At 47.4% G+C, this 22,662-nt stretch overlaps 1 protein-coding gene across 1 annotated transcript in view; it reads right to left on the reverse strand.

Annotated features, from left to right (window-relative positions):
* Positions 1 to 22,192, reverse strand: part of LOC132572846 (neuropeptide Y receptor type 2-like) — a 43,701-nt gene extending 21,509 nt beyond the window's left edge. Inside the window, exon 1 of the mRNA XM_060240326.1 lies at positions 22,115 to 22,192. The gene's annotated coding sequence lies outside the window, so the exon portion shown is untranslated. The remainder of the gene's footprint in view (positions 1 to 22,114) is intronic.
* Positions 22,193 to 22,662: the final 470 nt, after the last annotated feature.

A 22,662-nucleotide genomic window follows, 5' to 3' on the forward strand; every position in this document is an offset into this window, starting at 1 on the left:
GAGACCATGAGCCAAGCTGAGAAGCCCCAGCCAGGGTCCAAGAGCCTGGAGCAAAAACAGGGTGGGCATGGCTGTGTCAATCTCCCAGCCCCCTTCAGGCTTTCTTTGGCTTCAGGTTGCTGCCGTGGGAGTTGGTTTCGTGCTGCTTTTGTTTAATGTTTATTAGATTTTTGGGGAGGGAGAAGGAGTTAATGGGGGCAGCGTCCCTGAGAAGTAGGTGATTACTCCTCCCCCTCCCCCCCCCCGCATATTTGCATCTCCGGATGGGGCACAGGTGGAGGAGAGTGCTCCACAATCCTGATCACTCCTGCCTGGGGCTGGCCGCCTGCCCACTAACGGGCCCTCCTGGAAAATAAATCTGCCCACCCAGCCCACCACAGTCTCCTGTGTTCAGAGGACAGCAGGAGGGTGACCTGCCGGCACCCAGCCTCTGCAGCGTGCTCTGAGGACTACAGAGAGACTGGGCGGGTGTGGGCTAGCTCAGGGCAGCATGTGCTATGTGTACACAGCAGCTGCCATGCCCTTAATGGGGGAGGGGGGTGGCAGCGCAGGCACTCTAGCTAGAGCAGGAGAGAGGAAGAGGAAAGCAGCTGGTTCTCTGTCTGGCAGCATCAGCAGTAGCGGTAAGGAGCACGTGCTACTATGTGTCATGGGTACTGGGGGCCCTGCAGAAGAAACCGAGCCTGCAGAAGAAACTGTGCCCCTGCCACCTGCACCAGTGCCCCTGCCTCCTGCTGGAGAAGATCCAAGCCCCCCTGCCTCGCCCTCTCGGGTGGCTCGTGTGCGTGACCGCCTTCGTCAGGACCTCAGGGATCGGAGAAGGGCGGCACGCTCACGAGCAAGATGCTCCCTGAGCTCTGAGTTTTGAAAGGATTCTGGCCCTTCTAAAAGTGAGGGTGCTTGAGTCCCAGCAGGATCCTGGCTGCCCTCTGAGTCAGCAATTAGCCCAAATGGGCAACAGACAGCAGAGGGCTATATAGCTGTAGGCTTTGAGAGAAGGCTTTGTGGAAGCAACTAGTCATCTACCTGACGTTCTAGCATCCACTCTGGCTTTGACTTTGGACCCCCTGACCTTGGCTTGACTTCTGGACCCCCTGACTACGCCTTCTGAACCTCTGACCTACGATACCTGGACAACGATTTGGCTTTGGCACCTTGGACACTCTTGCTCACCGGTTACAGACCTTGGACTGCCCCTGGACTTCGCCTGGCCTGGCCCCAGCTCGTGACACTATGCTCTTAGCTCTCTGCCTGCTGCTTTCCCTGCAGCCCGCAAAAAAGGAGGATGCCTTAGGGGGTGAAGCCAGGCAGGCAGTTCCTCTTTGTGCTCCCATACAGCAGCGCCGCCAGGCCAGTACATAGTGCAGGGGAGCTTCAAGCCTCATGGCCCCTTAGGCCACGAAACTTTCACGCAAAAGGCAAGATGGCAACCTAGGAAGGAGCTCAGGTGCTAGAGCTCCCGAAAGCCGGGTTCTTACCACTTGCTAACCACCAGCGAGAGACCCGGACAGGCTGGTACCGACCCTTGCTGAGGGGCGAGACGCCGGAGATTCACGGAGAACTAGGGTGCCGGCGAAATACCCCGACGCCGGGCCCCTAACATCAAACTAAGCCAAACCGAGGGCGGGTCCGTGCTGGCCTACCTGACCGCGAGCACAACCGAGGTGGCGGCGTGGACGGCGGCCGAGCGCGGCGATGAAGTGGACGCCCAGGCCGGGAGCGAAAGCAAGATCGCGGTCCGGCGGCCTGGTGGTCTAGCGGCCACGGAACACCTTGAACACCCGGACGCCGAGTCCACGGTGCCGAGCTGGGCCGGAGCAGAACCCGCTCTATTGGGAGAGTAACTGATGCCCTGTTGGAGACCGGAGTTGCTGACAGGGCGAGGAGTGGAGCCGAGAGCAGAGAGCAGAGCCGACGCTGCTGCCAGAATCGTTTACCCGGGGAGTGGGGAGAGCAGCGGCGAGTACAGTGAAAGACCCCCGACGCTTATGCGTTGGGAGCGACGGGAGGAGTGCCGGAGGGGCAGATGCCCCGGAGAGTCTCGAGGCATCTACAGATACAGACACAGACAATGCCGGGAGTAGATGCAGGTGACCTGGGTGCTTAAAAATAACAACTGGCCGCATAGGCAAAATAGGGCTCCATACGAACTGGTTGCCCCTATAGATAAAACAGGAAGGGCTACGGCGTGGCGGGGGAGCACGAGCGGGCCTTCACCCACGGCGGACTCACCAGCCTACGCAAGATACACCGAACAAGCCCCCAACCGCGAGACTTGCACCCAGAGCCTGCGATCCCCCGGAACCATCTAGCACACTCATACGGCACCCCTGACTCTGCCCTGGACTCTGCACTTTGCACTTTACTCCATGCTAACTGTATTTTATTGGCAATACCTCATTATAGCTTACCGGTGCCTGCTACCTCATACAATTACATCGCACTTTAATAATTGTTTAACTCCACCCTGTAACCCCACTAGTTTAAAATGAATTTTTCTACCAATTAACTCATTGATTTATTTATTATTATATATTTGGTTTGGATTATATAAATATTTTTAGCAAATTGATTTAAATTAAGGAGAGAGTTTAAAAAAAATTGATTGCTATTGGAATTAATTTTATCAAATATATTTAAAGGAATTGGGCGGGGGTTTTTGGGTTGATTAGGACTTAGGATCTAGTGGAACAGAGTGAGGTGAGAACAACTAGATAGCAGCCTTGACAGTGGTCGATATAGCAGCTGCAGCCAACGAGAAATGGCCAGCTCAGGGATTCCAGTGCTCCTGGGGAGGGGGAGATATGGCGGTGGGAGCAGATGGTATAAGGGAGGAAAACAGAGACATGTTAGTGCTCGGCCCCCCTCCAATCTGCGTCCCATCCCGAGGGTGACAGGTAGTAGGACCAGGTGTAACCCGCCTCCGTCATTGGTGTTATGCAACGCCAGGTCCATTGACAACAAGACCTCAACTCTTCGAGAGTTTATGCTCGAACAGAACATGGACCTGGCTTGCGTGACTGAGACCTGGATCCGGGAGGGTGATACAGTGGCCCTCTCGCAAACAGCTCCCCCAGGTTACTCAGTCTTCCACCAATCGCGGACTAGCGGGCAGGGGGGAGGAGTGGCATTATTTGCACGGGAGGCTTACTCCTTCAGGGCGCTCCCGGCCCCAAAGATCGAGGGCATTGAATGTGCCGGTCTGGGTTGGGAGGTTGGAGAGGGGTTGGCGATTTGGCTGGTGTACCGCACGCCTAACGCCAATGCCTTACCGTCCCTGATTGAGGCGGCGACAGGCTGGGCGCTGGAGCACCCAAGGTTGATAATCCTGGGTGACTTCAACGTCCATGCTGATGACCCGTCCTCTAGTCAGGCGGCGGACCTAGTGTCTTCCATGGCGACACTGGGACTCTCTCAATTCGTTGTAACCCCCACTCACCAGGCCGGACACATGTTAGACCTGATCTTTGCGGCTGGGGTAGCAGTGAGCGATATAACCGCAGAGGCGGTGCCATGGTCGGATCACTTCGCCCTCAAGGCCCGTGTAGATATGCCTCCCCAAACCTGTTTAGGCGAAGAGCCGATTATGGCTCGCCCGCAGAGCCAAATGGACCCGGAATGGTTCCAGATGGCTCTGCGGGACCCCTGGCCCTCTGGCGACTCCCTCGATGACCTGATTGAGACCTGGCATAGCCGGCTCTCTAAGGCCATCAAGGAGATCGCACCTCAGCGCCCTCTGCGACCTCGGACTAAGCTGGCCCCGTGGTATACCCCGGAATTACGCCAGCTGAAACAAGGTCTTAGACGGCTAGAGAGGCAGTGGCGGCGTACTCGTGACGAAGCGACTAGAACATCTTATAGGAAGTTTATGAAGTCCTATGAGATGGCAGTCAAGGCCGCAAAGAAGATTGCATCTGCGGCTTTGCGGCTAAGATTGCATCTGCAAATTGGCGCCCGGCCCAATTATTTAGAATAATTCGGAACCTTACTACATTGCCACAGGGCAATTTAAAAGCTAAGGAATTGGAGATTGGCTGTGAGGCTTTTGCGAATTTTTTTGCTGATAAGGTCCAATCGCTCCGCCACGACTGCCCTGCCAATTTGGACGCAGTAAGTGAACTCGAGGCCCAATGCGTGTCTTCTGATTTAACCCTGGATTGCTTCGACCCGCTCAGCTTGGAGGAGGTCGACAGAATTCTTGGCACTGCGCGATCCACAACTTGTGATCTGGACCCATGCCCCTCCTGGCTAATTAAGGCCTCCTATTAAGATATCCTATACGGGATATTATAAATCGATCTCTTTCAGAGGGTGCTTTTCCAACACCCCTGAAAGAGGCACTGGTCCGCCCTCTCCTGAAAAAAGTTTCATCAGACCCGGCCGAATTGGCACATTATCGACCGGTCTCAAATTTGCCCTTTTTGGGCAAAATTATTGAGAGGGCGGTGGCGCTGCAGTTACAGGATTTTTTGGAGGACGCTTCCACCTTAGACCCATGCCAGTCCGGCTTCTGCCCGGGCCATGGGACGGAAACAGTCCTGGTCGCCCTCATGGATGACCTCCGACGACAACTGGACCGAGGCGGCTCGGCAGTATTGCTGCTGCTAGACCTATCGGCTGCGTTCGATATGGTCGACCATCGGCTGCTGACCCGCCGCCTCGCTGACGCAGGAATTCGGGGGCTAGCCTTACAGTGGCTCTCCTCCTTTCTTGAAGGCCAGGGACAAAGGGTGGCAATTGGGGGGGAGCTGTCTCAGAGACACCCACTTCATTGTGGGGTGCCTCAGGGGGCAGTTCTCTCCCCGATGTTGTTTAACATCTTCATGCGCCCCCTTGCCCAGATTGTACGGAGGTATGGGCTGGGCTGTCATCAATATGCAGATGACACTCAGCTCTATCTACTGATGGACGGCCAGGCTGGCGATGTCCCTATAAATTTGGACCGGGCGTTGCAAGCTGTGGCTGACTGGCTCAGGCTGAGCAGGCTGAAGTTGAATCCGGCGAAGACTGAGGTCCTTTGCGTGGGCCGCGGCGGACCGGGAGGGGAGATTACCCTACCGACTTTTGACGGTGCGCCACTGATACCAGTGCGCAAAGTCAAGAGCCTGGGAGTGCTACTGGAATCCTCCTTATCAATGGAGGCTCAGATAGCTGCCACTGCTAGATCCACCTTCTTCCATCTCAAGAGGGCGAGGCAGTTGGCTCCCTTCTTGGAACGCAGCGACCTAGCAACTGTGACCCACGCAACGGTCACCTCGAGACTAGACTACTGCAATGCCCTCTACATGGGGCTGCCCTTATACCGAACACGGAAACTTCAGGTAGTCCAGAACGCGGCGGCCAGGCTGCTAGTGGGACTACCACGGTGGGAACACGTGCGGCCTGGGCTGCGGGATCTGCACTGGCTGCCGGTTGTGTACCGTGTTCGCTATAAAGTGCTGGTCATTACCTTTAAAGCCCTATATGGCCGAGGACCTGCCTACCTAAGGGACCGCCTCTCCCCATATATCCCCCAGAGAGCACTAAGATCCAGTTCTCAAAATCTGCTAACAATCCCTGGGCCAAGAGAGGCTAGACTGAAGACTACCAGGGAGGAAGCCTTCTCCGTAATGGCCCCTCGATGGTGGAACCATCTTCCAGAGATGATACGAGCCCTGCGGGACCTGAACCAATTCCGCAGGGCTTGCAAAACATTTCTTTTCCAGCTTGCCTTTGAAATAGAACCCGGCTAAACTGACGTGTAGTTACCTAGCCATCTTGTGGACATCATAACTTATAGTATTTATAGCACCTATTTTATCTATTTTATCCATGTTATTTAATTATTTATGTAACTGATTATATTTAAATTGTTGTGTATATTGTTTTATCTGAATCATGGAATTCCATGTCTGTAAGCCGCCCTGAGCCCGCCTTTGGCGGGGGAGGGCGGGATATAAAAAAAATGGGTAATGGGCAGCACTGTGGGTGGAGAAGGAAAAAAAATCCTGATGATCTATGTCACATCATATCTTGCCACACCACTGCCCCCCCTTTACAGCCCTGGGAGCAACTGCTGCCCCCCTAAATCCGGCCCTGGGCAGGAGAGAAGAGGAGAGAAAGGTGGCCATCAGGAGAGGAGGGGGAAGTGTGCAGCAGATGAGGAGAGCTGGGAAAGGCAGGCGGGTGCAAGAGGAGAGCATCATGTGACTTGCGGCAGCACTGCCCCCCCACTGCGCCTTGGGCAACTCTACCCCTCTGCCATCCCCTAGATCCAGCCGTGAGAAGAGTTGCCTGAGTGAGTACTCTAACCTGGGAACCCACAGCCAAAGAGGGTCATTACACTAGCGAGTCACTTTCACTCTGAGTAGATCTGAGGTATGAGGGGGAGAAAAGCTTTCAATGCCCAGCCATTTTATGTTTTCCTAGGTTCAAAGCATTTTATATTTTTAGTTTATATTTTTAGTTTCTGCAGTGATCCTTTTGCTTTTTTAATGTTTTTTTTTAAAATCACATTACCAAATCCCACTATTGTCCCACCTTTCCGTTTTAGGCAGGCATCTTTTAAGAGGGGAGGTTTTGGAAGTGTCAGTTATCAAAAACTGTTAAATAAAACATCACAGGGTTTTAGTTTATATTTTTAGTTTCTGCTATGATCCTTTTGCTTTTTTAATGGTTTTTTTAATTACATCGCCAAATCCCACTATTCTGTCACCTTTCCATTTTAGGCAGGCATCTTTTAAGGGAGGAGGTTTCAGAAGTGTTATTTATTATTTATTTATTTATTACATTTGACTTATATCCCGCTCTCTCCGCAAGCGGACTCAGGGCGGCTCACAGTATCATTTACACAGTTAAACTAATAAAATATATAAAACCATAATTTACAATTCACAGTTTAAAAACATATTACAATTTTTAAAAGTGTCAGTTATCAAAGGCTGTTAAATAAACAAAACATCACAGGGTTTTTAAGCATGTTTGTATTTTAATTTTAAAAACATATCTTTGTGTTTGTCTGCATATCCTTTATAAAGTTTATATTTCTGCTACCTGGCATTACATTTTATCGCACACATGGCCTGGCCCAATAAAGTCCCATTTATGTTAGATCCAGCCCTCATAACAAATGAGTCTTACACCCCCAAGGGTTGCCAACCTCCAGGTAGGGCTGGAGTTCTCCCAGAATTAGAACTGATCTCCAGATGACTGAGATCAGCGACCCTGGAGAAAATGGCTGCTTTGGAGGGCAGATGGCATTATACCGTGATGAGGTCCCTCTGCTCCCAAGAACTTGCCTTCCCCAGGTTCTACCACCAAATCCTCAGGAATTTCCAAACCTGGAGCTGACACCCTCCCAAACTTCCATTTTCTCTGGGGACATTGATCCATGTTGTCTGGAGATCGGTCGTATTCCAGGAGAACTCCAGCCCCCACTGGATGCTTGGTAATCCTATTTTCCAAACATACGCACACATACTAACACCACCCCGTCCAATAGCACCATTAACTTCGGTGGTTATGGCCAGGGCTTTTTTTGTAGCAGGAACTCCTTTACATATTAGGCTACACCCCCCTGATGTAACCAATCCTCCAAGAGTTTACAGGGCTTTACAAGGCCTACTGCAAGCTCTTGGAGGATTGGCTGCATCAGGGAGGTGTAGCCTAATATGCAAAGAAGTTCCTGCTACAAAAAAAAGCCCTGCTTATGGCCAAACGGTGGCAGTGAGAATTAGCAAAGGTATAGTGCAATCCTAAGAATGCTTTTCTGAGATTAACCCCTGCTGCATTCACCCGAGTAGGCTTCTGAGTAGACCTGCTTAAGACCACAGCACTAATGTAGTACATTGAGTTGATAGATTTGACTGGGAAGAATATGGGTTCAAGTTGTAAGCCAAAATGCCCTCAAAAAAGGTTGGAGAATTGACAGGTGGGCATCTTTGGCTTAAAAAGGATCTAGAATCTATGTATTCAGGATTCCACTTCCAGAAATTATTGCTAAATTTACCAAGGGCACTAATTAAGTAAAACAATCATGAATTTATTACAGAAAAATATAGAACACACACATACAAGGCAATAGACTCATATAACATACATACAGACCTAATAAAAATACAGAGAAATGCATAGAGGTAACATAACGATGGACAAACAGGGTGATAATTACCAATCGTAGTCTTCAAGGAAGGCTCCAATGGCGACAAACGAGGACGATGGGGAAGGGGACCCTCAACTGGCCAAGAATCAGGGATGTATCTAAACAGCAGGAATGGGGTACTGCTAGATGCACACCTGTCCCTTACAGTCTGGTAGACAAAACCCACGTTTTCCTGGCAGATGTGTGTGAGTTGAGTCTCCAGGCACCCTGGCAACCAAACAGGTGACTACGATGTTCTGAAATTAGGGGGTTTTTTCTCACAAAGTTTCTACTCAACCAAAAGATATTATAGCATTGGAAAAAGTGCAGAAAAGGGCAACTAGAATGATTAAAGGGTTGGAACACTTTCCCTATGAAGAAAGGTTAAAATGCTTGGGGCTCTTTAGCTTGGAGAAACGTCAACTGAGGGGTGACATGATAGAGGTTTACAAGATTATGCATGGGACAGAGAAGGTAGAGAAAGAAGTACTTTTCTCCCTTTCTCACAATACAAGAACTCATGGACACTCAATTAAATTGCTGAGTAGTTGGGTTAGAATTTATAAAAGAAAGTACTTCTTCACCCAAAGGGTGTTTAACACATGGAATTCTTTGCCCCAGAGGTGGTGGCAGCTACAAGCATAGACAGCTTCAAGAGGGGATTGGATAAACATATGGAGCAGAAGTCCATCAGTGGCTATTAGCCACAGCGTATTGTTGGAACTCTCTGTCTGGGGCAGTGATGCTCTGTATTCTGGGTGCTTGGGGTGGTGGTGGGGGGGGACAGTGGAAGGGCTTCTAGTGTCCTGGCCCCACTGATGGACCTCCTGGTGGTGCCTGGGTTTTTTGGCCACTGTGTGACACAGTGTGTTGGACTGGATGGGCCATTGGCCTGATCCAACATGGCTTCTCTTATGTTCTTATGTTTACTGGGAGGGCCTTGACCCTGTCATTCTCCTCTCAGCCTAGCATTCCTCACAGGGCTGTTGTGGAACAGCCTACCAGAATGCCTTCTCTGATAAGGTCCTGTAACCCTACACCTCACCGATTTCCAGGAGGGACTTAACAGGATGTTATTTACCATATGATGTTATTTATACCCATTCCATGAAATGCTTCAACTGCCATTTTTATATATTAAGTCTCTAATAAAGGAACAGGACATTTCCTTCCAGAAGTCAATTTGTAACCTTATGTAAGAAAGACTACTATCAAGATGGAGGACATCTTTTGAAGGTCAGTTCATAAAACAGATAATAGAGTCATTTAACAGTGCTTCATATAGTCTAGAGCAACCAATTTAGGGTATTGGGCAAGCATAGGAAGAAAACAACACAGGATAGTGAACCTCCAGGTGGGACCTGTAGATGTCTTGGAATTACAACAAATCTCAATACTACAAAGATCATTTCCCCTGGAGAAAATGGCTGTTTTGAAGGATGGACTCTGTGGCATTATACCCAGCTGTGGTCTCTCCCCTCCCCAAATGCCATTCTTCCATGGCACCACCTCCAATTCTCCTGGAATTTCCCAAACCAGAGTTAGCAACCTTAAGAAGCATTTTTTGTTAATGCAATAAAATAGAAGTATCTGAGGTGGAACTATTACATTTAGATGCATAACAATTTTTAAAAGCCCCCACCACCACCACCACTTCCCCAAAGCAGTTGCTAGGATTATCTTTTGAAGGGGAAAAGTAGTACACAGCACAGGAAAGAGCGACTCTTTAACCATTTCTTCCTCTGCCATTTTCCTACTGCAGAAACACCCGAAGACATTTTTATACCCCATAGGGGAAAAGTTATGCCAATCTGTATCCCACCCCACCACCCCGGTCCCAGTTTTCAGGATGTTGAAATATGTCAGAGATGGGCTATTTAATCCAGGAGAAAAAGGTCAGAGAACAGGTCCCAGAGAGTGCAAGCAAAGTGTACAGTGCTTTTATCATGGTCATGCCTGTCATGAGCCCTGACGAGGAAGAGCTGGAAGGGTTAACAGACCTGGAAGAGTTGCCAGCCAGTTCCTCAGCTGAACAAACAGCATCTGGCCCATCAATCACTCTCCAGGCACCAGTGTCAGCTGTTGACGATCAATCTCCTCCAAGCTCTCCTCCTCCCATCTCAAGAGTTCAAAGCAGGCTCCGGGAAGAACTTTCAGAGCGAAGACATGAGGCACGCTGATGCTTCACATCTCTCAGCCCTGAGTTCTAGCAGAGTCACTGCCACCCAGGGAGCAGGCTGATTGGGACTCCCATATAGCTCCCACCCAGGACCTGGTAACCTTGTGGAAGCAACAAGTCTATTCTCTGGCTTGCATCCATGCTCCTTTGTGATTCTGACCGGCTTGATTTCCTTGGCACCCTGACATTCTGGTGTTTGAACATTAACTTCTGATTCCGGTTTGTGATTCTGCATTGGTGACTTGGCTCCTGCTTGACTTCCTGGACTTTGACCTTGGACTGGCTTTAGACTCCTGCCTGCCTGCACCCTGAGAATGTGACAATGCCCAAGAGATGGAATAGCAAAGGCAAGAAACATCCCTGCTTATATAGCATGATGAGGCAATATGTGAGCCATCTGATTGAGCAGAAATGCCAGTCACAATCGATGGTGTATGGCAGGGGTCCCCAACCCTTGGGCCGTGGACTGGTACTGGGCTGTGGCCTGTTAGCAACCGGGCCGTGAATTGTATAATTATTTCATTATATATTACAATGTAGTAATAATAATAAGATGATGATGACATTGGAGTTATAGCCTGCCCTCCACTCCATGTCTCAGAGTGGCTTACAATCTCCTTTATCTTCTTCCCCCACAACAGATATCCTGTGAGGTGGGTGGGGCTGAGAGAGCTCTCACAGCAGCTGCCCTTTCAAGGACAACTCCTGCAAAAGCTATGGCTGACCCAAATCCATTCCAGCAGTTGCGAGTGGAGGAGTGGGGAATCAAACCCGGTTCTCCCAGATAAGAGTCCGCACACTTAACCAGCACACCAAAATAAAGTCCACAATTCTATTATCCCAAAACCATGACCACACAGCACGCCCCCCCCCCCCCGGTCCATGGGAAAACTGCCTTCCACAAAACCAGTCCCTGGTGCCAAAAAGGTTGGGGATCACTGGTGTATGGTATGAACATAAGCTACATGTTCCAATTGGCAGCTGTGCTTGTCAGTCACATATCTGCTGCATCACTCCTTTCCCTTTGCTGCCCTGCTCCTTGCCAGAGAATGGAAACTTTAATATTGGCAAACTGAAAACAGATTACAACTAGACAACACAACATCAGAGGGGACAGGTCTTTTTTTGTAGAAAAAGTCCAGCAGGGACTCATTTGCATTTTAGGCCACACACCCTGATGTCACCATTGTTTCACACAGGGCCTTTTTAAAGGAAAAAGCCCAGCAGGAGCTTATTTGCCTATTAGGTCACATCCCCTGATGCCAAGCCAGCCAGAACTGCGTTCCTGTGCGTTCCTGCTCAAAGAAAGCCCAGGGTGTGCGTGGGGGGGGGGGGAGATGGTCAGATCTGGCCTAGCCAGTTCAAATACAAATGCTGGGATAAGAACATAAGAGAAGCCATGTTAGATCAGGCCAATGGCCCATCCAGTCCAACATTCTGTGTCACACAGCGGCCAATACACACACACACACACACACACTGTGGCTAATAGCCACTGATGGACCTCTGCTCCATATTTTTATCTAACCCCCTCTTGAAGGTGGCTATGCTTGTGGCCGCCACCACCTCCTGTGGCAGTGAATTCCACATGTTAATCACCCTTTGGGTGAAGAAGTACTTCCTTTTATAATTTTATCCCGATTAATTACCTTTCTGAGGCTAACAAGAGCAAGTATTTGGATTGTGCTTTTCAAAATGCACATTCTTAATTTCATGCACCTGATACAGTGGATGCAACTGGACTAATACAAGACACAGAAATTGACATCCCTCTCTAAAAGTATTTGGCTACTACAACAATGATGCACTTTTCTGCCACAACTTGTTGTAATCCTAGATTGGCCCCTATGAATGTATCTAATCCCCTTTTAAAGTCTCCTATGCTTCTGGCAGACTCAATTGTGTATGAAAACATGGTTATTATATTTTCTAGTATATTACTGAACAATTGTAACAAATGCTCAATTTATTCCCCTTCCGAACATTCAGTGTTTGTTGTCCAGCAATCAAAGAGGCTTTTTATTTCTTTTGCTCAGGAAAGTAAGTTTTTGTCTTCGATCTTCTACTCAAACATTAATGTGGAGATTAATTCTTTATCCCAGAGTTTTTATAATTACTCACTTGATAAGTTCTATGGAGCTTTGCTCTGTACAGTATGTCAGTATGCAAATCACAGGCCTAATCGCTACCTGAAGTTGGGCAGGAACGGAGAAATGATGGCTGAGGGCTGAAACATAGGAAGAGGTGTGGACAGGGAAAAAACAGAACCAGGAAGAATCTCTCTGAAAACCGGGGGTTGGTGGGGTGGGGGAATACATTAATTAAAATCTTTCTCCTATAAGCAGCCAGTTTTTATTGCCTCCACTCAGCACAGTGGGGAAAGTAGTTTGAAGGAAAATAATAGCAAAAGTGACATGCAAATAAATGACTCTCTAAAATCACAATTATTGTTAGGTGCAAGCTGAAAATGAAAGGACCTGGAACCACCAACCTCCTTTCACTGGTTCAAATCTAATTATCATGGGATGGAAGCTCTTTCAATTACCAGATGTGACTGTGAGGAATGAGGAGAATACAAATAAGTTATAAATGTTCATCTCCTACTCAGGAAGGATTTCTCTCCAATTGTTACACCATTTCCCCATGACAACCTGTATCTACCCTTGGTCTTTCAGACAGAAAGGATGAACCATAAGATGCTGATAAGCACCCTTAGTTACAATAGCTCTCTCCAAACTTTGTGCATGCATTGATTGCACAGAGGAAAGTGCACAAACCCACTGTTCATATAGAACAAAGTAGGAGTCCAATAGCACCTTTAAGACCAACAAAGTTTTATTCAGAATGTAAGCTTTCATATGCATGCATACGTCATCAGACAATGGGATGGGGTACAGCAAGCAGAACTACATATAGCTGATGGGCAGTGATTAAGAATGCAAAGTAGTACCCAGCTATATGTAGCTCTGCTCACTGTATCCCATGCCATTGTCTGATGAAGTATGCATGCATACGAAAGCTTACATTCTGAATAAAACTTTGTTGGTCTTAAAGGTGCTACTGAACTTCTAATTTGTTCTTTTGCCTCAGACCAACACAGCTGCCCACCTGGATCTATCCACTGTTCATATGTTCAGCCAAGCATCTACAGAGAACACATACATACATACAAGGAAACACACTAAGGTTATTTCCATTTTTGGAGCATTCACGTGACATTGTCCCTGTTCTCCAGGGTTTGGATTCTACTTGTTTTGTCACAATCTTATCCAAATCTGGTTTTAATACAATCTTTTAAAAAGATTACTGGCAAAGTGCATTTACACACCGTGTGAATACGAAGGTACTCAGTTTTTAAGGTCCCATCCACATCAATGCCATTTCCCTTGCCTCAGAACCCCGTGGCTGCCATTTTCCCCATCACACCACAGGAAGCACTCCTTTAGTTGGTAAGAATAAATCACTATGGAATTATAATATTATAATGATCTACTGCAGTGATCTTCTAGTTCCTCTCAACCCGCAATGTTCATTTTTTGAAAAAAGTAAGTCTCAAACCCCTTTAATTCTGAACCCACATGAAAAAATACTAGACGTTTACTCCCCCCCCCCAAAAAAAGGTGGGAATTCAGAGGAATTATTAGTTTGTGACAATATATTTATTATACTGTTATAACACTAACATAAGAACATAAGACAAGCCATGTTGGATCAAGCCAATGGCCCATCTAGTCCAACACTCGGTGTCAAACAGTGGCCAAAAAACCCAAGTGCCATCAGGAGGTCCAGATGCACTCCCACTGTTGCTCCCCCCTATGCTTCAAGAATACACAGCATCACTGCCCCAGACACAGTGTTCCATCTATACCTTGTGGCTAATAGCCACAGATGGACCTCTGTTTCATATGTTTATCCAATCTCCTCTTGAAGCTGCCTATGCTTGTAGCTGCCACCACTTCTTGGGGCAATGAATTCCATGTATTAATTACTCTTTAGGTGAAGAAGTACTTCTTTTTATCTGTCCTAACCTTAGTGCTCATTAGTTTCATTGAGTGCCTACAAGTTCTTGTATTGTGAAAAAAGGAGAAAAGTACCGTATTTTTCGGACCATAAGACGCACTTCCCCCCCAAAAAAAAGTGTGGGGGGGGGAAGTGTGTGCATCTTATGGTCCGAAGGTACGTACCTTCCAGGGGGGGGGATCTGCTGCCTCTGCCTCCGATCCGGCGCTTCCCCCGCACCTGCCTGGCTCCATCTTCTTCAGGCAAGCGCTGGGATCGCTCCACGTGGCCCCACTGCAAACCCAGCGCTTCGCAAGCGCCGGCTGTGGAGGGGGCAGCATGCTTCCTCCTTGCCTGTGTGCCTAGCTTCAGCTGTGATGTTTAAAGCAAGCGCTGGGATCGCTCCCTCCGCCCTCCGATCCCAGCACTTGCTTTAAACATCACAGCTGAAGCCAGGCACACAGGCAAGGAGGAAGCACGCTGCCCTCTCCACAGCCGGCGCTCGCAAAGCACTGGGTTTGCGGAGGGGGCGGGTGCTTCCTCCTTGCCTGTGTGCCTGGCTTCAGCTGTGATGTTTAAAGCAAGTGCTGGGATCGCTCCCTCCCCCCTCCTATCCCAGCGCTTGCTTTAAACATCACAGCTGAAGCCAGGCACACGGGCAAGGAGGAAGCACCTGCCCCCTCCGCAAACCCAGCGCTTGCTTTAAACATCACAGCTGAAGCCAGGCACACAGGCAAGGAGGAAGCACGCTGCCCCCTCTGCAGCCGGTGCTTGCGAAACGCTGGGTTTGCGGTGGGGCCACGTGGAGCGATCCCAGCGCTTGCCTGAAGAAGATGGAGCCAGGCAGGCAGGCGCAGGGGAAGCGCTGGATCGGAGGCAGAGGCAGCGGATCGCCCCCCAGGAGGAAGGTGCGTCCTATCCTCCAGAGTGCCTTATGGTGTGAAAAATACGGTACTTCTTTCTTTTCCTTCTCTATCCCATGCATAATTTTATAAACCTCTATCATGTCATACCTCAATTATAATTTTCCAGGCTAAAGAGCCCTGGCCTCTTTAGCCTTTCTTCATAGGGAAGGTGTTCCATCCTTTTTAATCATTGTTGTTGTCCTTTTCTGCATTTTTCCTAATGCTACAATATCCCCCCTTCTTTTGTTTTTTTTTTTTGTACTTTGTGTATGTGTGTGCATGTGAGTGTGCACCTGGAAGTCATGGTGACCTCTGGTGATCAACTCCTACTGGGGGCATGAAGGATATTCAGAGAAGTGGTTGGATAAAGCATGTCCATGCCTCCAAGCTCTGATATTCCAAGGAGGTCTCCCATCCAAGTACTTCCCAGAGTCAACCCTGCTTAGTTTCCAAGATCTGAAGAGATAGGGCTTGCCTGGGCTATCCAGGTCAGGGCTGCTACAATATCTTTTTTTGAGGTGCGGTGACTGGAACAATATTCCAAATGATGCCTTACCATAGATTTATACAGGGACATTATGACACTGGTTGATTTGTTTTCAATCCCCTTCCTAATATAGGCTTTCCAGTCCCCAGGTCCCAGCAGAGGATCCCCTGGTTTTGCAGGCTCCTCCCCACCAGCAGCCAGCAGTCCAGCAGGGGAAAGCCCTGCCCCCAACAGCCTCCATGTGCCTTTAACTTTGGGCAGGGTTAGGAGAAGCTTGCAACTGTTTGTGTTTCCAAATGTGTGTGTGCCTTTAAATCTCAATGCAGGAGAGCTGGATGGGGGCAGGGCAAGCCAGCAGAGCCATGAGTGTGTAAAGCCTCTGAGAAAGGGAGGGAAGCCAGCATAGTCCCTCTGTTTGTTCTGCATTCACTTAAGAAGTTGTTTCCATAGTGAAATAGATAGAAAAGAGTTAGCTAGAACCTGATTATGGGGTGGAGTTTTCCTAGGCTGAGCATGTTCCTGTGATAGGCTGAAGAAGCTGGTTGAAATACAGCAGATTGTTACATTTCAGCAACTCTCATGGTGAGTAAATTGCCCCAGTGAGATCACAAAAGTGTGAGCTTCCAAACTCTGTTTATTTTGGCTGCTCTTCGTTTGTGTGTGTGTGTATATGTGTCCCTTTAAAAAAACCATTCTTGGAGATGCTTCTAATGCCTAAAAGGGAGAGTTGTGGGGAGTATGACAAATTTCAATTTCATTTAGTGGAAGTGCAGCTTCCAGGATAGGCAAAAAAAGAGAATGAGGAAATGAAGACTGTATTCAGGGGAACTGCACTGCTGCATTTTTATTTCTTTTATTTTTTTAGGGAATGGAAGTCTCCTGGCTCCACCCCCAAAGTCCCCAGATATTTCCTGAGTTGGGCCTGGCAACCCTATCCTAATAATAATCCCCAGCACAGCATTTGCATTTTTTATTCCAGTCACATACTGAGTTGACATCTTCAGTGAGTTATACCATGACTCCAAGATCTCTCTCCTGGTCTTTCAACACCCTTCCTGAAAGCAGTAGTTCTGAAGTGGGCAAGCACCTCCCATCCTCCACAGTGAAGACAGAGGCAAAAAATGCATTCCATTTCTCTGCCATTTCTCTGTCATCCTTTCATCCCTTGGTCATCCACTGATTCCCTGGCAGGTTTTCTGCTACTAATGTATTTGAAGAAATTTTACTTGTTAGTCTTTATGTTTTTTTTTTTAAATTGTTCCTCATAGCCCCTTTTTGCCTTTCTGATCACTGACTTGCATTTTATTTGCTGAAACCTATGCTCTCTTTTATTTACCTTACTTGGACTAGCCTTCCACCACTTAAAGGAATCCTTCTTATTGTTTACTGCTTCCATTACTTCACTCCTTAACCATGCAGGCCTTTTAGCTATTTGAACCTTTCCTAACCTGCAGTATACATTTTATCTGAGATTTCAGGATAGTAGTTTTAAATAGTCTCCAAGTATCCCAAAGGGATTTGACCCTCCTTACCTTTCAGTTTCTTCTTCACAATCCCCCTCATTTGAGTGAGTTACCCCATCTAAAGTCAAATGTTGTTGTGATCTAGGAATTATCGTTTTTTAAAAAAATGCAAGGTAAATGGCAGCTTACAGAATAAAGATGCACAAAACTCCAAGTGCAAATGCCTCTGGATTCATGGTGGCAATGACAGGAAAATGGAGAACCCCTGACATATAAACTCAATACAATCACAACTGCTGCTAAAAAAGGGTCCCATTCCAGCAGAGCAGACTACATGTATATATACAGGGGGCTTGCTGGAGATGTTTAGCAGAATACTGGATGTCGAGGTAGGTTCAGAGGACATGGCCTACTTCCCTCTGTGTGTGTGTTCAGTGAACATGTAAACAAACATCTTAAGAGGAATTATCTATATACTATTAGCCATATGTAGCCTCTATCTGCGGATATCTGAATCTGCAGAGTGAAGCCACATGTAGGTTGAAGAGATTTTTCTGCAATCTTGGGGGACCACCTAAGTTTGCAAAAAAAAAAAATCCCAAATTTTAACAAAAATATATTGGGAGTTTAAATTGCCCCCCAAATAAAAAAGCATTGTCTGAGTATGCACTTACTGTTGGAGCTAGGGGTGGCCACCACCTCAGAGAATCACTCTGGGTCAGCTGCCGTGGTGGGACCAGCTCCTTGCCCAGGAGTGGCTCCTTGCAGCTGCTGCAGCAGATGCCAGGAAAGACCAGCCCCAGAGCCTCTCCTGGAGTTCTCCTGAGGTGAGGGGAGAGGCCTTGGAGGGGGGGGCACAGCTGAGAGCCACGCGGGGTTCACCACCATTGATGGTGGGATGAAAAGGGAAGGCTCAGTGGACCTGTCAGCTGGGATCCACACAGGGCTTGCTGGGGGCACTATTGTCACTAATGGGGAGGAAGAAGGCTTGGCAGCAGCAATGGGGGAGAGGTGGTGATGTGGGGGAGAAGCTTTGGTAGACCGTTGATGATTGAAGGACGAGAGCCCCAAGGATAACAGCAGTGATGGGAATAATTAAGATGGTGAGAGGGATTCCTCCTCTATGAGTATTGCAGGTCCTCACCTGTTCCATTCTATTTCTCATTTTATTGTTAGCTAAATTCTCCCACACTATTACTACTACTCTCCATTTCCATGTTTTTATCCCCTACCACTGGGGATACTGCTTTTTAAATACCCCCTTATGGGGAATGAGGGAATGGAGAGAATGGTATATATTGGTTAAGGATAGGGTTGCCAGGTCCAATTGAAGAAATATCTGGGGACTTTGGAGGTGGAGCCAGGAGCCAGGTTATGACAAGTATAACTGAACTTCAAAGGGAGTTCTTGCCATCACATTTAAAGGGACCACGCACCTTTTAAATGCCTTCCCTCCATTGGAAATAATGAAGAATAGGGGCACCTTCTTTGGGGGCTCATAGAATTGGACCCCCTTGTCCAATCTTTTTGAAACTTGGGGAGTGTTTTGAGGAGAGACACCAGATGCTATGCTGCAAATGTGGTGCCTCTACCTCAAAAAGCAAGGGCCCCCAAGAGTCTCAGATACCCTCAGATCAATTCTCCATTATGCCCTATGGTAATTGGTCTCCATAGGGAATAACGGAGTGCCCAGCAAACATTTCCCCTCCCCCTGCTTTCTGATAACCCTTAAGCAGGGGATCCCCTGGCCCCATCTGGGGATTGGCAACCCGAGTTAAGGACATTAGTGATGTTTTTACATCTGGGAGGAGACAGGAAAGCCTGCCTTTTTTCTCTTCCCTGAAGAGATTGATGGGATCAGTCTGTCAAACCCTGGCTTCCTCATTACAGCAGCTTTTCTGTTTTAAAAATTCTGAGATGGTCCAATGATAAGCCCTTTATTTATTTAATTGTTGTAGTACATTCTTATCCCACCTGCTTCCACATAGCAGATTCAGTCTTTTCCCCTGTCTTGTCTGGCTTGACTCTCAGGGTGCCTTTAGATAGAAGAATTTCAGAGGGTCAAACTAGACATGGCACAGCAGCATAGCTGCCATCATTTTAAAGTCAGGATAGTGCTTTTGGTCCCACCACCACCACCCAGAGTCTTTTAAGTGCCAAAACAGCCACAGAGGGGTGTGGTCATTTCAGCACTTGAGAATATGTGAGTGAAGAACAAGTGTACTTCAACCAGCCACGTCTAGTTTGGCCCTGAGAATGCAGCTGACCCCTGCAAGCCATACAGGAACTGTGCAGGTCTCCATGTTGCTCTCCGCCTGTCCAGACAGCAGATCTAGAGATTAGTAGGGTCAGAATGAGCAGCAGAGTACAAGTCCAGGTTGGACAGGGATTGTTGCAGAAAAACCTGCACAGCTCTTGAACTTCGTTTATCACAGTAATTTCTCCTACTTAGTTTTATGCCAAAATCACACCGTCACAAGTGCATCCAGATCTTGTCAGAACTCTACAGGACAGCTTTTATCTAAAGCAATTATGTCATTTTTGGAACTCAGGAGTCAACCTGTATCCCAAGAGGAAAACTGTCCTGTCAGAATACAGAACACTCTCACTCATACATACATGAAAGGGCCAAACTATTGCAAAGTGTAGCCAGAAGAGGGCAATCATATATATTATATGTGCGGTTTATATTGTTTTGTTGAGGGGTGCAGAATCAGGGAGAAAACACAAAAGCACACCCCTGACCCCAGTATCTGTTGATCTTCCTTTCTGCTGCTCTGCCTTGTCAAGCATGTGAACCTGGAGATGAGCAAAATGTGTAAACACTTCCTGAGTCTGAAGAGAGTGTCAGGCAAAAGGGGAAAAGGAAAGAACATGCAAGAGTGGAAGCATCCAAGAGCATGGTCTTCAGGCTCTTCCTCAAGCTCTGGGATACCATCCCTGGTCAAGAAGCCAAAGTCCTCTGCTTAACATCAAAATGAATCAACAGACTTATGGCACCATAATATTGTTGCCAGGTCCCCCCAGCCACCAGTGGGGAGGGCAGAAGTTGCCAGATCCAGGTTAGGAAACTCCTGGAGATTTGGGGATGGAGCCTGGGGTAGAGAGCAGCCTAAGTGGAGTACAATGTCATAGATTCTACCCTCCAAAGATGACCTGTAATTCCAAGGGGATCCCGAGGTTCTACCTGGAGGCTGCCATCTTACACCACAATGCCAAAAAAGCCCAGAGGGTCAAGCCTTCCATGCCATTCACAACTGACCTTTCCACAGTTGGCTGTTTCTTTAGAATGTTTCTGTTTCTCCACCCCAGCCCTTTGAGGCAATTCACAGTCATAGAACTTTAAAAATACCATACAGTAAAAAGACTATAAATATGTTAAAATGAGAAGACCAAACAGTAGCTGTCCCAATATAAAACCCCACCCTGAGACCATAAATAAGTATACCAAAAGCATCAGTTAAATATCCTCCATTAAAATGCAACCAAGCAATATCAACCCATCCCAAGACTGCTTCCATTTGAACAAGACTGTTTCTCCTGAACAGCAGCAGGATGCTTGTGAAACACCTTGGAAGACAAAGGCAGTTTCCTTCTGAGATGCCTGATAGAAATTCCCAAACTCACTGGCGTAGAAAAGGGGAAACAAGCATCAACTTATGTACCTAGCAGGGTTCAAATCTACATTGGCTAAGCAACCCATTTACAAGCAATAACTGGAGGATTTTTTTTTCCATACCCGAACTGATCATGTGCAAGTCTTTTTGCATGAACAAATTGAGTTGGACTAGTGAAAAAAATTTTTTTCCTGCCCAGGAACAGCAAGATTTCTGCCAGTAGAGATGTTCTGCTGGTTTTGAAAAACAGAAATAGGATGATAATAGAAGTGGAAAGGTAGGGTGTAGAAAACGCTACAGGTGAAGAGTCTAGCATTTAGCCTCCGGAAGTCTACAATACTTGTGCCAGCTTTATTACTTTGAACTGCCACATGGCAGACTTCAGTTACAGAAATGGAAGGAGATACCCAGGGGTTTTTTTGTAGAAAAAGCCCAGCAGGAACTCATTTGCATATTAGGTCACAACCCCCTGGTGTCACCATTGTTTCATTGGGCTTTTTGTAGAAAAAGCCCAGCAGGAATTCATTTGCATATTAGGCTACACCCCCTGATGCCAAGCCACCAGAACAGCGTTCCTGTGTGTTCCTGCTCAAAAACAGCCCTGGGATACCAGAAAGCTCTTGAAGACTGCTGAATTAAGCTATGCAGGATGTAGATCAGAAACAAGCCAGAAAGAGAGTAGTAATCACACCTATGAAGGACCAGGATTGAGCCCCAGGATTGTGTTTCTGGTGGTAACTGAAACAGCATTGCTTGGGACATAGAAGGGGACCAGAATTTTTCAGGGTTACTGTTGTCCTGAAGTGTGAACACAAAAAGAAGCCAAGTTTGTACACTGTTCTCTTCCATTAGCATCCTGCATCCCAAGCTCCTAGTCCCAGCCACAGTTCACAAAGGTTTCAAAACTCCTGGCATTGTTGTTTGCACATAACACTAACACCTTGAGGCTGGTGACAGACGATACCTTTTGAGAAACTAAAAGGTGAGATGAGGCATAATTGCCCAAGACATGCCTGCTCAGTAGCGTATCCATTTACAGGTCTGTCATGTTTTGAATTGCTTCAGAAACCTGCAGAACCTTTTGTGCAAAAGAAATCAGTTCTGGCCATGAGGGAAGCAGCATTTCCATTTTACAACCTTGAATTCTCTTAAAAATTATTGTCTTTCTCCCGCCTAAAATGAGCTACAAAAATGCTGTTTTGTAAATGTTGGCATAGATGAAACATGCTAAATCTCAGTCACACAGGAAAAACAAGTTCTCTTCTAGACCTCCTAGCAATTGAAAGACCAGGTTTCCCTCTACCTTGCTCTTCCTGGATAATGAAATAAAAGGAAAATCACTTACCTGAAGTTATTGTTTCATTGTGGTGCCAAACCGAACTCTTTGTTTATTTTCCTCCACTCTTCTTCCACTGTGTGGGATTTAACTTGTACCAACCAGGGGGAGAAAGCACTTTCTTAAAGTAACTCACAAAAATCCCCTCCAAATTACACAGAAGTCTTTTCCCCCTGGAGCTCGCCTCATTCTTGATAAAGGTACTGCTGACAAGCTAGGCTTCAGCCTCTGAGAATGAATGACAGCCCCTACCCTTCAAAGCTGGAGGCACTGTTAGGTACTGAAGAGAGAGGGAGAAGGGAGTGCGTTTACCAAGCAGCAAAGCACTGGGAGAGAGGGAGCCAGCGGCAGCTGCTGTTCATGCATTGTTCAGCCACTGAGGGGCTTACATAGATGAAATGTCCTATGGTGATTATACTGGATTCCTTCCCAGTGAAATACAGGTTGCAGACAGTGGGTGCATTCACACTACACGAAATAATGTGTTTTGCAACTGGATTATTACTCTGTAAGAATAGCAAAAATCCATTTGCAAAACAAATTATTTAGTGTAGTGT

Source organism: Heteronotia binoei, chromosome 5, assembly GCF_032191835.1.
Source record: "Heteronotia binoei isolate CCM8104 ecotype False Entrance Well chromosome 5, APGP_CSIRO_Hbin_v1, whole genome shotgun sequence".
NCBI lineage: Eukaryota > Metazoa > Chordata > Lepidosauria > Squamata > Gekkonidae > Heteronotia > Heteronotia binoei.